The sequence below is a fragment of the Tamandua tetradactyla genome, chromosome 8, assembly GCF_023851605.1.
Source record: "Tamandua tetradactyla isolate mTamTet1 chromosome 8, mTamTet1.pri, whole genome shotgun sequence".
Lineage (NCBI taxonomy): Eukaryota > Metazoa > Chordata > Mammalia > Pilosa > Myrmecophagidae > Tamandua > Tamandua tetradactyla.
Window position 1 is genome coordinate 43,575,391 of NC_135334.1, and position 11,649 is coordinate 43,587,039.

Below are 11,649 nucleotides of genomic sequence, written 5' to 3' on the forward strand. Positions count from 1 at the left end.
AATATCCCCTAGCCTTTTTTTTTCAAGAAAAAAGTCATAAGTTTCAAACACAGCTTAACAAGTAGTTTTAGAACAAATTTCAAAGTATGGTATGGGTTAGTTCCATCATTTCGGGCATTTCTTTCCACCTACTCAAAGACACTGAAGACTAAAAAGAAATATCAATATGAGTCAATAGACATACTGTTAAATCTTCTCTTCTCTGTTATTTGTTAAATACTATCCTCTCTTTTATAACTCCTCCTTCTCCTTTGATCCTTCTCCCAATTTTGAGGGATATTTGAGCAATGACCATTCTAACGTCTTCATGTTGAAAAGGGGTGTCAATGTTATGGGGGAGTGGGGTACAATTGTTTGACGCTTTTGGAGAGATGGTAATTTTGGGTTTCAGGGTTTATCTGGCCTAGGAACCACCTCTGAAAAATAAACTTAGTGAATGAAACTTTTATAGACTCTCAGTAGAATCTTGGGTATTCTTTAGGTTTACAGGAATACCATTGGTGGGGTTTGGCATACCATACCATATATCTAGCTGAAGCTTGCATGAGAGTAACCTCCAGAATAGCCTCTCAATTCTATTTGAAATCTCTTAGCCACTGATACCTTACTTTGCTATATTTTTCCCTCTTTTGGTCAGAGAGGCATTTTTGATCCCAAAATGTCAGCACCAGGCTCATCCTGAGGAGTCATGTCATATTGCTAAGGAGACTTACATCCCTAGGCATCATGTAGGATACATTAAATTTTAAGACTGCTAAGTCTAAAGCTAGATAAGCTGACTATTAATCATAAAGAAAACCTAACATTCAAACAATATGAACAAACCAATATTTATGATTACAAAGAATTTTCTAATCTGCCCTTTCTCATTCTTTGCTAGGAATTTGACGTCTATCTCTTTAAGGCATAATGATTTTGAATGTATAAATATAAAACATACGCACATATATATGTATTTCCCTATATAGTTCCATAAGAATAGTGAAATCTAGTTACAGATAGAGTAGATGCAAAAGGTGAATAATCTAAACTTCCCATATGTGACATCTGAGGTCCATGTAATTAAGGATTTGGGCTGTGTGTCAAGGGGCCTCCGAGTCAGGCATGGCTTCTTGAAATTCTGTAGGATTAATAAGGAGAACGTTAATACCTCCTACTCCTTCCCCTTTTGCTAAACAAAATTGTCCTGGTGAAGTGAAAGAGATGAAATTTATAGAAAAAATCTCTGTGAATTCTTTTGTTTTTAATTTTGGCTTAACTTGAGAAATAACAGAGTACTGTGAAATCGTGAAATTCTTAGGCTAATAAAATCTCACAAGGTGATTTGTACCAAAGAATCTCTATTCTTTCATGTCATTACAGCTAAATATTAAACTGGGGAGGGGACAGATCCTTTTCCCAGTTGAATAACCTGAAGCATTTTCACTAATAAGATTTAATCTAGATGTAAGAAAAGGACTATCAAAAACTCAGTGAATACAAGGAATGGAAGAGAAAGGAAATAGAGATAACAACAAAAATGAATAAATTGGAGATGGGTTTGACTGAAAAACTAATAAAGTAAAAATAAAATAAATCTTGAGTAGTTTAAAATAGGCAGAAACTTTGTGAGAGCAAACTGCAAAATAAATCCACTAGTATATGAATCAGACTATATCAAAACTTTAAAAACATCAAATAAAGGAGCATATTATGTACAATTTTGTGGTAATAATTTTGCATACTTACTGCATTTTGATTGTTTCAATAGTGAGTTACCTGAAACTTTTAAAGATGGGTACTCAAGAATGTAATAGGATATTCTACTAATAAATAAAAATGAAATAATACCCACATAGGTGGGCAAAACATGAACTGATAATACACAAAGAATTCCACATATTAAAAATATGAAAGAAAATTTCACCTCATTAGTCATTCAAGGAAGTGACAAAATACTGCTTTTGCCTACAAAATTATCAAAGATATTTTTAAATATAAAATACTATAAAAGATAAAATGTCACTCCATGGGAATAGATTTAACATATCTCTTTCACTTTAGACATCATTAGTATTTCAAACGTTTATATTTTCTGAATATAATGACAGAGAATACATACAATAAAGTGGGAAAAATCTGATCACAGAATTGTACTTGAGCCCAATTATTTCAAATTTATTAAAAATATGTCTATATGCAAATTATGTATGTGTGCATGTGCAAATATATGTGTATTTACCTAAATAGGATTATAATTCTGTAAATATTAAACTGATGTTGTTTTCTCAGTCCCTATTTTGTACATCATTATTCCACTATGGTCATTCTACCATTTAGGGCCCAGGAAAGAAGGAAAGCAGTATTAAATTTGAAAGGAAGAGAATATGCTATAGGGGAAGCCCTTGCTCTCTCAGATGGAATAATAAACCAAGGTCTTGACAGCTTAAAGTCAAGTTTTGGAAGGGAAATCGGTTGTCAGATACATGTTCCCTGGAATGAGGAGGGGGTTGGTCCTTGATGGTTGGAGGGTAAAGACTGTAGGAGAAAGGGCTTCTGCCCTGCTTCTCATTTGGACCTTGAGGAGCTAACAATGTGCTGGTGACCCCATACCAAACTTAGATCTTCAGCTAGGTAGTCGTGTCAGAGAGGGATTAGACAGAGAACTTGCAATTTTGTTCTATCAAGCACCTTCAGATTTTCCATATGCCCTGTAGGACAAAAGAAGTACACAGAAAGAGCTGAAGTGACCTTATAGCAGAGCTGTGGGATGGAGAGCCAAAGCCAGGGGTCCCATGAGTGACTTCAGTGAAACTCACAGAAATCTGCAGGTTCAGAAAAATCTAAAGAGTGACTGAATGAGGAAGGAAAAACCACAAGGCCATAGCCAAGTCAAGAGGTCCTTTGTTTGCCAGATTAAACAGACTCCAAACCATCCCAAGGCTCCCAGAAGCCCAACAGTTCAGCCACTTCACAAGCGAGATCAACACAGATCCAGAGGGAACAACAGGAGCGCACATGCTAATCTGAGGCCTAGTTCCTTCTCTGTGAGATCCCGTAAAGCTTTCTGCTATACCAAGATATCTTTTGGTTGATGGAAGGAAGGGGAGTGAGGAAGAGAAAAACTCTAAGAGAATCGTAATTTACTCAAGAATGATTGTTTTGAATAGAAACCTTTAACATGCAAAGGAAATGAAATAGTTGGCATGTTTAATTCTCCATTTTATAAAGCTGCCTAGTAGGATGCAGGCATAAGAACACGATTACATTTGTTATTAAAAAAAAAAGAAACTAATTTACCTGGCATATCTGAGTCTAGGGTGAGATTTTGAAAACTTATTAGATGTCTAGCTCTTTTTAAAAAGGGTTTTTTTTTTTTTAATAGGGATGCATGTAAAAAGATTCAAGCAACAAGTGTTTGAAATAATCACCTTATCCTGCTGGATTTATAGAGAATTGTACCAAAAGTCAAGATAAAATATAGTCTTACTCAATTCCAATTTATCTGTCTATCGCTCTATCTACTCATCAACAGCATGTGTCTAAAGTAGAGTAGAAGGCAGCTCTAAATGTGGTCATTATCGAACACTGCATGAAAGAGTGTAATTTGACTTAAGTCACTTATTGTGACATTAGTTGCATGTAATGTGGGTTTTCAAACTGAAGTTGCTAATACTTGTTTTTGACATTTAGATATTGACAACACAAACTCATATTGTGAGCCAGCCACTGCAGTAAGACCTAGGAATGCAAACTTAATAAACTATAGGCCTTTCTCATTCAGCTCAGTTTTGTGAGAGAAACAGGCATATAAGAACTAATTCATTAGCGTAATATCCTACAGTTATATGATCACATACCAAATATAGTATAGCAATATATAAACATATATATGTATTACATGTAAATATATGTATGTATCACTCATTAGCTTTGGTGTAAACAAAAATTGTCAAAAGTTGGAGCCACAAACTTAGTATATAGAAATAATTACCATGGGTAGAAAAGTTGCTAGCATAATTCATTTATATATAATTAAATATAAACATTCATCAAGACAAAACTGTTACAGGACATCCTGTTACATGAGTGTGTAAGCACATGCCTGTGTGTGTGTATCTGTGTCTGTGAGTGAATTGTGTTATATTCTTGGTTTGTTGATAATCTGAGAGAACTCAAATTCTAATAAGTTAAATGAACAGTTTAGATGGGACTTGCCTGTTGGTAGGAAGACTAGGAAAACATTTGAGAAAAGGATTATAATCTTCAAGTACACATGAAATAAATTGCTGGTATGTAGAAATATTTATTTATGTTAGCTACGTTCTATCATGAACATTATTATACAAAGGTTTATTTTGAAGATCAAAATGCATATACAGGAAAGGTAGATGCATGTAACTGCATATATATATATATACACAGTCATACTTACATATACAAACATGATATATATATATATATATCCGAAGCTGCCTTGCAAAGTTAATCTATTTTCATGTATTGCTAAGAGACATGCTTCTCTTAAACCATCCTGGTTAAAAGGATTTTAGTTACTCTTCTGAAAGATTTTTGAATAATCAGTTCCAATGTTTAATTCCCTTTTCTCCTTCCTTCTCCCCTAAACACATTTAAACCTAAATTCACTTGTTTTCCTCCTTAGGACAGTTATTGTAAAGAAGAGTGGCTATAAATCTTTATACTTTAACACTTTCTCTCCTGTAGATATTCCCTTAGTGCCATAGTTTCACTGTGTAACATAACGTTAGGAACAAAACAACAAATAACTTGTGTGGGGGCTCACTGTGTAGTACACTGCAGTGGAATCTGACTATATTCCTATTTCCTTTCCCTTATGACACTGAATTCAGGCTAATGTAAGAAAAAGGGACTGAATGATTCTTTTTCTCTCTCTCTCCCCTAAATAACCTGGATCATTTTCCTACAATCCTTGGAAAGAAAAAATAAAGAAAGGTATGTGTGCTCAAGCAAGTGAGGAAGAGGAAGAAACAGAGCGAGAGATGGGAGAAGAGAAGAAAGAGAGAAAGTACCATAGCCTTTTGGCACATTTGTAGAAAATTCTTGTTAACAATTTCCGTAAGTGTTGACCTTTCAATGTTTTCCTTATTTAAGGTAATACATTGGCATTCTAGTTTGCTAGCTGCTGGAATGCAACACACCGGAGACAGATTGGCTTTTAATTAAAGGAGATTTATTTCATTAGTTCTTCAGAGGAAAGGCAGCTAACTTTCCACTGAGGTTCTTTCTTATGTGGGAAGGCATAGGGTGATCTCTACTGGCCTTCTCTCCAGGCCTCTGGGTGCCAACAACGTTCCCGGGGGTGATTCCTTTCTGCATCTCCAAAGCTCTGGGCTGAACTGCGAGTGCGTGGAGATGAGGTATGCTGAGTTGCTTGGGCTGTGCCATGCTGAGCTTTCTCATTTAAGCACCAGCCAATTAAGTCAAACATCATTCATTGCAGCAGGCACACCTTCTGGCAGATGTAATCAACAACAGATGAGGTTCACATGCCATTGGCTCAGGTCCACAACAATAGAACTAAGCACCTTCACCTAGCCAAGTTGACACCTGAATCTAACTACCACAATTGGTATGCTAATTGTTGACAGCATGATATAAATGCTTTAAATGAAGCAGTGAGATGAGCATTCTTCCCATAAACAATGGGAAGATATAAGAACTCAGAGGAAGAGTTTCTGGCAGAGAGGGTAGGTTGACTAGGCAAACGCGTGTTCCCAGCATGCTCTTCTTGCCTCCCTTCTACACAAAGAAAGGGTCGGACTTCCTTCCCCAAGGTCCCCAAGTGTGAATCAAGTCATTGTTACATATTTCTGCCTAATGACACATAAGAATATGTCTGTTATAGGACTCGGGAATGCAGTATTTATTTTATAAAATGGAAAAATCAAGCCTTTTTCCTGCCTTAACTGAGGACGTGATACCCAATAGCATGGAAGCCATCTTCCAGCCACCAGGGAAAGTCCTGGAGGGTCCCTGAGGTGGTGACCCTAGCCCTGACATTACTGAGAGCTGAAATAGGGCCCTCAGCTCCTTACTTGTGGATTTTATCTGTGTAAGGAAAAGTATCACCTTCTTGTTTAAGTTATTGTTAGTTGGTTTTTACTTTACTAGCATTGAAAACATTTTTAACTGGTTCAGTATTAGGAGTGGCAAATTTCTATGTGCTAGCTCCCGCAAAAAACACTCAGATTTGTCCTAGGATCAATCCCACCTTTAAGGAATAAGGAGGTCACTTTTTTTAAACCTGTTCTTTTTCTTAATTGTACAATATGGCTGTATTTCTACATTTGAGGTTTTAAACAGAAGATAATAATTTACCCAAAAACCCAAAAGAAGTCATCAAAACAATTAACTGAAACATATGTTCCTAAAATTAATTCTCACAGAAATAATATCAATAGCACAAATTTTAAAAGTCTGAGAAATATTAGTGAATAACTTTCCTCAGACTGAATTTCATACATTTTTCTAAATAGAAAAACATTAATTTTTTCATCTGATAAAATACATTGCATTTATTTTGGCAGTCCATTTTTATTTATTTTATTTTTAATTTTTTTTATTGTGCACTATGACATGTATACACACCAAAGAAATAAAAAAGCAATAGTTTTCAAAGCACTCTTCAACAAGTAGTTACAGGACAGATCCCAGAGTTTGTCATGGGCTACCATACAATCCTCTCACATTTTTCCTTGTAACTGCTCTGGAATATAGGGGCCTATGAGGCTTAAATATTATTTTATCATCATAATTGACTTTTTTTTTCCTTTTTTGGGGGGGAGGAATAACATATACACAAAACTACAAATTTCAAAGCACAGCACCACAATTAGTTGTAGAACATATTTCCGAGTTTGATATGGGTTACAATTCTACAGTTTTAGGTTTTTACTTCTAGCTGTTCTAAAACACTGCAGACTAAAAGAGGTATCAATTGAATGATTCAGCATTCATATTAATTTGTTAAATCCTATCTTCTCTGTATAACTCTACCATCACCTTTGACCTTTCCATCCCTCTATTTAGGGGTGTTTGGGCTATGGCAATTCTAAATTTTTCATATTGGAAGAATTTGCCACTGATATGGGTAGGGAGATGGAACTATCTGATGTTCTGGAGAGTCTGAGCTAGGTTTCAGAACTTATCTGGACCAGAGACCCATCTGAAGGTTGTAGGTTTCTGGAAAGTTACTTTAGTGCATGAAAACTTGTGGGATCTTAGATATTGCTCTAGGTGTTTTTTATGATTGGATGGAATGGTCCTGATTGGAGGTTGGCAGGTTATGATGGGTAGCCAAGTCTCTAACTGCAGCTTGTGTAAGAGCAACCTCCCAAGTAGCCTCTTGACTCTGTTTAAACTCTCTCTGCCACTGATACTTTATTAGTTATACTTCTTTTACCCCTTTTGGTCAGGATGGAATCATTCATCCCATGGTGGTTGTCCATTTTAAAATATAATTTCCTTAGGAAAATTCCACTGTGTAGGAAGAAATGGATCATATGTTTAACACATACATCATCATCCCTATCATATCCACAATAATGTATGTCAAAATATACTTCACATATTATGTGTTCAAAAGTTAACTAAAATCTGAGAAAATATCACTGACTAATGAAGCCCAGATAAAACAGAGAAGCAAATAAGAAGATAAATAAATTCTAATACCTTGTAAAGAGAGTAAAAATCACCAATGATTATGTGAGACTTGCAAATGGCACAAGAAGGAAGCATGGGGAATGCATTCTCAAAGTTTACGTACAAACTGCCTTGATAAGGACAGATAAGAGTTCACCAAAATAATCTTCAAAAGGAATGACATTTACAAAAGCATTAATGGAAACAGGAAAAGGCAGGCTGTATATATACATATTTTCAACATTTCTAAAGTGTAAGGGACCAGAATGTGTTGGTAAGAGAAGAAATTAGTTGAGAGATGGGATGGTGTAACAACAAGGAACATGGGACTTAAATTGCCTTTAGATTTAATGATAGGCCAAGTATAGAGAAGGAATATTTTCTTAAATTTGCAGGTGTGCTAGAACATTAATATACTCAGTGAATATTAGTAATAATGTTGATCATTGCAAATAATATATATTGTGGAAATTGTGCAACATACAATGGTACAACAGGTCAACTCAAAGCTGTAGACATAGTTATTGCAATGAATATATAATATTTACTAAATTAACAAAATAAAATTGACCTGGGATGGTATATACTTCAAATGGACTAAGATACTTTCATTATAATTTTGTGTCATTTTGTTTTTAGTTTTGTTCTGTTTTTATTACAAACACTCTCCCTCTGTGTGGGCATGCTTCAACCCCATCCGCCAGTAACCGCTAATCTACCAACTTTTTTTTTTTCCAACAAGTTTTTCATTTAACAAGTCTGAATTCATTTTTACCACATGGTATTGTACACTGTCATCTGTTGAAACAGATTTCTTTTTAACAGATCTTCGTTTAAAAAACTCATAGATACTGTGTTTTGTATAAACTGGTGGATAATAAGTTAGTTCCTTTCTTTTGATTTATAAGCCTCAACTTCACTGCAGAGTAAAGAATGTAGGCTGAAAAAAGCATAATGGGTCACTTGTATAGAACAGCATTGCTCCTATACTTTGAAGCTTTCTGAATGGTCGGGTCTGGGCCTGATGGCAACTATAAGAAGATCACTTAATGAATAGATTATATATTGAAATACTACAAAATGTTATTAGCTTTAATCATTAATAGCTTAAACAGCATTATATTTCTAATTGCTATTTAAAATCAGTAACCTGTTTTGCATCCCCCTAGATGATGACATACATATGTGACCATGCCACCTAGTGTCAATACAGATGTCAACAGAAACTTTGGCTTTAGGAGAGTCACAAACATTTAAAACAATGGGTTTAAACATCATTTTAAGTATACGATGAAAGGGGAAAAGCATGCTTTAATTAAATATGCATCATACCGGTGATGCTAGCAAGGTTGTAAGTTATTCTTAATGTTGATAGAACTTGTTGGTACATGATGAGATCATGAGAGAAAAAAGCAACCCCTTTGAAACACAGTTTTTAAAAAAATGTCCGTAGTGGTTTGTTTTGACAGTATGCATTTTATGACAATAACATACAGATTCAGAGCACCCTGGGGCTCTCTTTATATACTAAAGAAAATGCACATTTACATTATTCATAAGTTGTAATGAATTTTAAAAGATCAATGGTACACTTACCCCTTAAACAGGTTAAACTGTCCTGGGGTGTACAGTTTTTACAGCATTATTGAAGTTGTTTGCAAAAGAAATAGAAAATTAAAAAAAAAAACACAACAAAATACTATTCTTGAAAATGGAAAAAATCGTTCATTTGCTGTTACAAACAGCAAATACCATTCATTAAATCAAAATTGTCAGGAAGGAGTGCCCCACAAGCACAGATCTATTTGAGTAAGCTGACCAGTACACATTACAGTTTTAAAAATGAAGGTTATATACTTTACATTACAAGTACCAACTAGGCAGTGTCAAAATGACATCCATTTTTTGCTTGCTTTGTGATCATACCCCTTGGCAGTGTTCCAGGTCTAGTGGCATTTGGCTTCTTTTTTTCTGCAGGCTTTAAAATCTGAAAAGAACCCATTAGTGTTTCATCCACACTCATCATGCCTCCTATGCTATCAAACTCTCCACAATAATTGGGTGCAGAAAACAGAGTGACCAACTGCCTTCTGGCAAAAACTTCACATCCATCTTCAACTACTTGATGGACTCTACATGTAAGATCCAAATCATGCTTATGGAGAAATTTTGCAACCACTCACAACAAAAGTGAAGGACACTCCTCTGTCATTTTCATCCCAGCCTAACACAGCTTTATTGGAGTTAGACCACAAACGATCACAAAGACCGTGATCTGGGTCATCAGTTGCTCACATAATTCACCAAATCTGCTCCACAGATTGAAGATATGCCAATAAACCTCCATGAAAGTAGAATACCTGCTCAACCACAATGGCTGCTACTGGTAAACAGTTCAAGCAGTCTGTGAAAGTTTTCTATTGTTTAATGTTGCATCTTCTTTTATGTTCATCATAAAATCTGTAAATTCTATTGATGCTGGCACATTTGTGGTTTCCTTTGAGAAGAAAAAAATTCTCAGGATATTTGATTTCCTAGGCCAATAAGAGGCAGACAGTTTCCAGTGACAGCTTCCCTCTGTCCACACAGTCCCCAAGAAACAGGGAGTTGCTTTCAGTGGGAACTCACCATACTCAAATAGCCAAAGCAAATCGTGATATTGCCCATGGACATCACCACACATTCTGAGTGGTGCTTCAGGTTCTAGAAGGATAGGATGACTGAGAAAGATCTCACGAGACTTTAACCACAATCCTCTGATTTCATTCTCCTGTAGCTGGACATTCTTGCCAGTGTTGGGCCCTCTCACTTCCAGCAGCCATTGGATGATGCTGTCAATATTGAGTTGATCTATATCCCCCATCGCCTTCCCACCACCAACCCTCCTGCCACCGGCTTGTACTTGGGACTCACCTTCCCCATGCTATGAGCACAGAGGCTAGGGTCCCCACCATCCTCCCCTACACACACACACACACACACACACACACACACACACACAAACTGTCCCTTACAGCCAGCTTCCTGTTCCTCCTTCTCTCCCCACTGGAACCACGAGCTAATCTACTTTCTGCCTTTGCAAATTTGGTATTTCTAGTCATCTCCTATAAATGAGATCATACATTATTTGTCCTTATGTGCCTTGCTTATCATTTCACTGAGCATAATGTTTTCAAGTTGCTTCCATATTGTAGCATGTCTCATAACTTCATTCTTTCTTGTGGCTGAATAATATTCCATTGTGTGTGTTTATCCATTCATTCGCTGATGGACACGGGTTGTTTCCATCTTTGGGTTCTTGTGCGCGACACTGCTGTAAATGCTGGTGTACAAATGTTTATTTGAGACCCTGTTCTCACTTTCTTGGTTATATTTCTAGAAGTAGGATTGTCTGGCTATTTGCAATTTAGCATTTTTAGGAACTGTCATAATGTTCTCCACAATGGCCATACCATTTTGCATTCCCATCAGAATGCACACAGTTACAATTTTTCAGCATCCTCACCAGCACTTATTATTTTCCACTTTCTTTTCAATAACCATTCTTGTGGGTATTATATGTTAACTCATTGTGGTTTTCATTTGCATTCCCTATTGGTTAGTGATGTTGAACATCTTTTCATATGCTTATTGGCTCTGTTTATATTTTCTTTGGAGAATTTCTAATAAAGTCCTTTACCCATTTTTTTTTTTTTAACATGGGCAGGCACCGGGACTTGAACCCGGGTCCTCTGGCATGGCAGGCAAGCATTCTTGCCTGCTGAGCCACTGTGGCCTGCCCCTATTGCCCATTTTTAATGGAGTTATCTTTTTGTTCTTCCACTGTAAAACTTTGTTAAATATTCTGGATATTAAGCCATTAACTGATATATGGTTTGCAACAATTTTCTCCCATTCTGTAGGTTGTCTTTATTTTTTTATTGTTCTGTTTTTTGGGTGCATGGTCTGGGAAATGAATGCAGGATGTCTTTTCACTTTGGTAGTTTC

The 11,649-nt window shown here is 36.0% G+C and overlaps 1 pseudogene; it reads right to left on the bottom strand.

Annotated features, from left to right (window-relative positions):
- Positions 1–8,621: 8,621 nt before the first annotated feature.
- LOC143643365 (serine/threonine-protein phosphatase PP1-gamma catalytic subunit-like) lies at positions 8,622–10,525 on the bottom strand (annotated as a pseudogene).
- Positions 10,526–11,649: the final 1,124 nt, after the last annotated feature.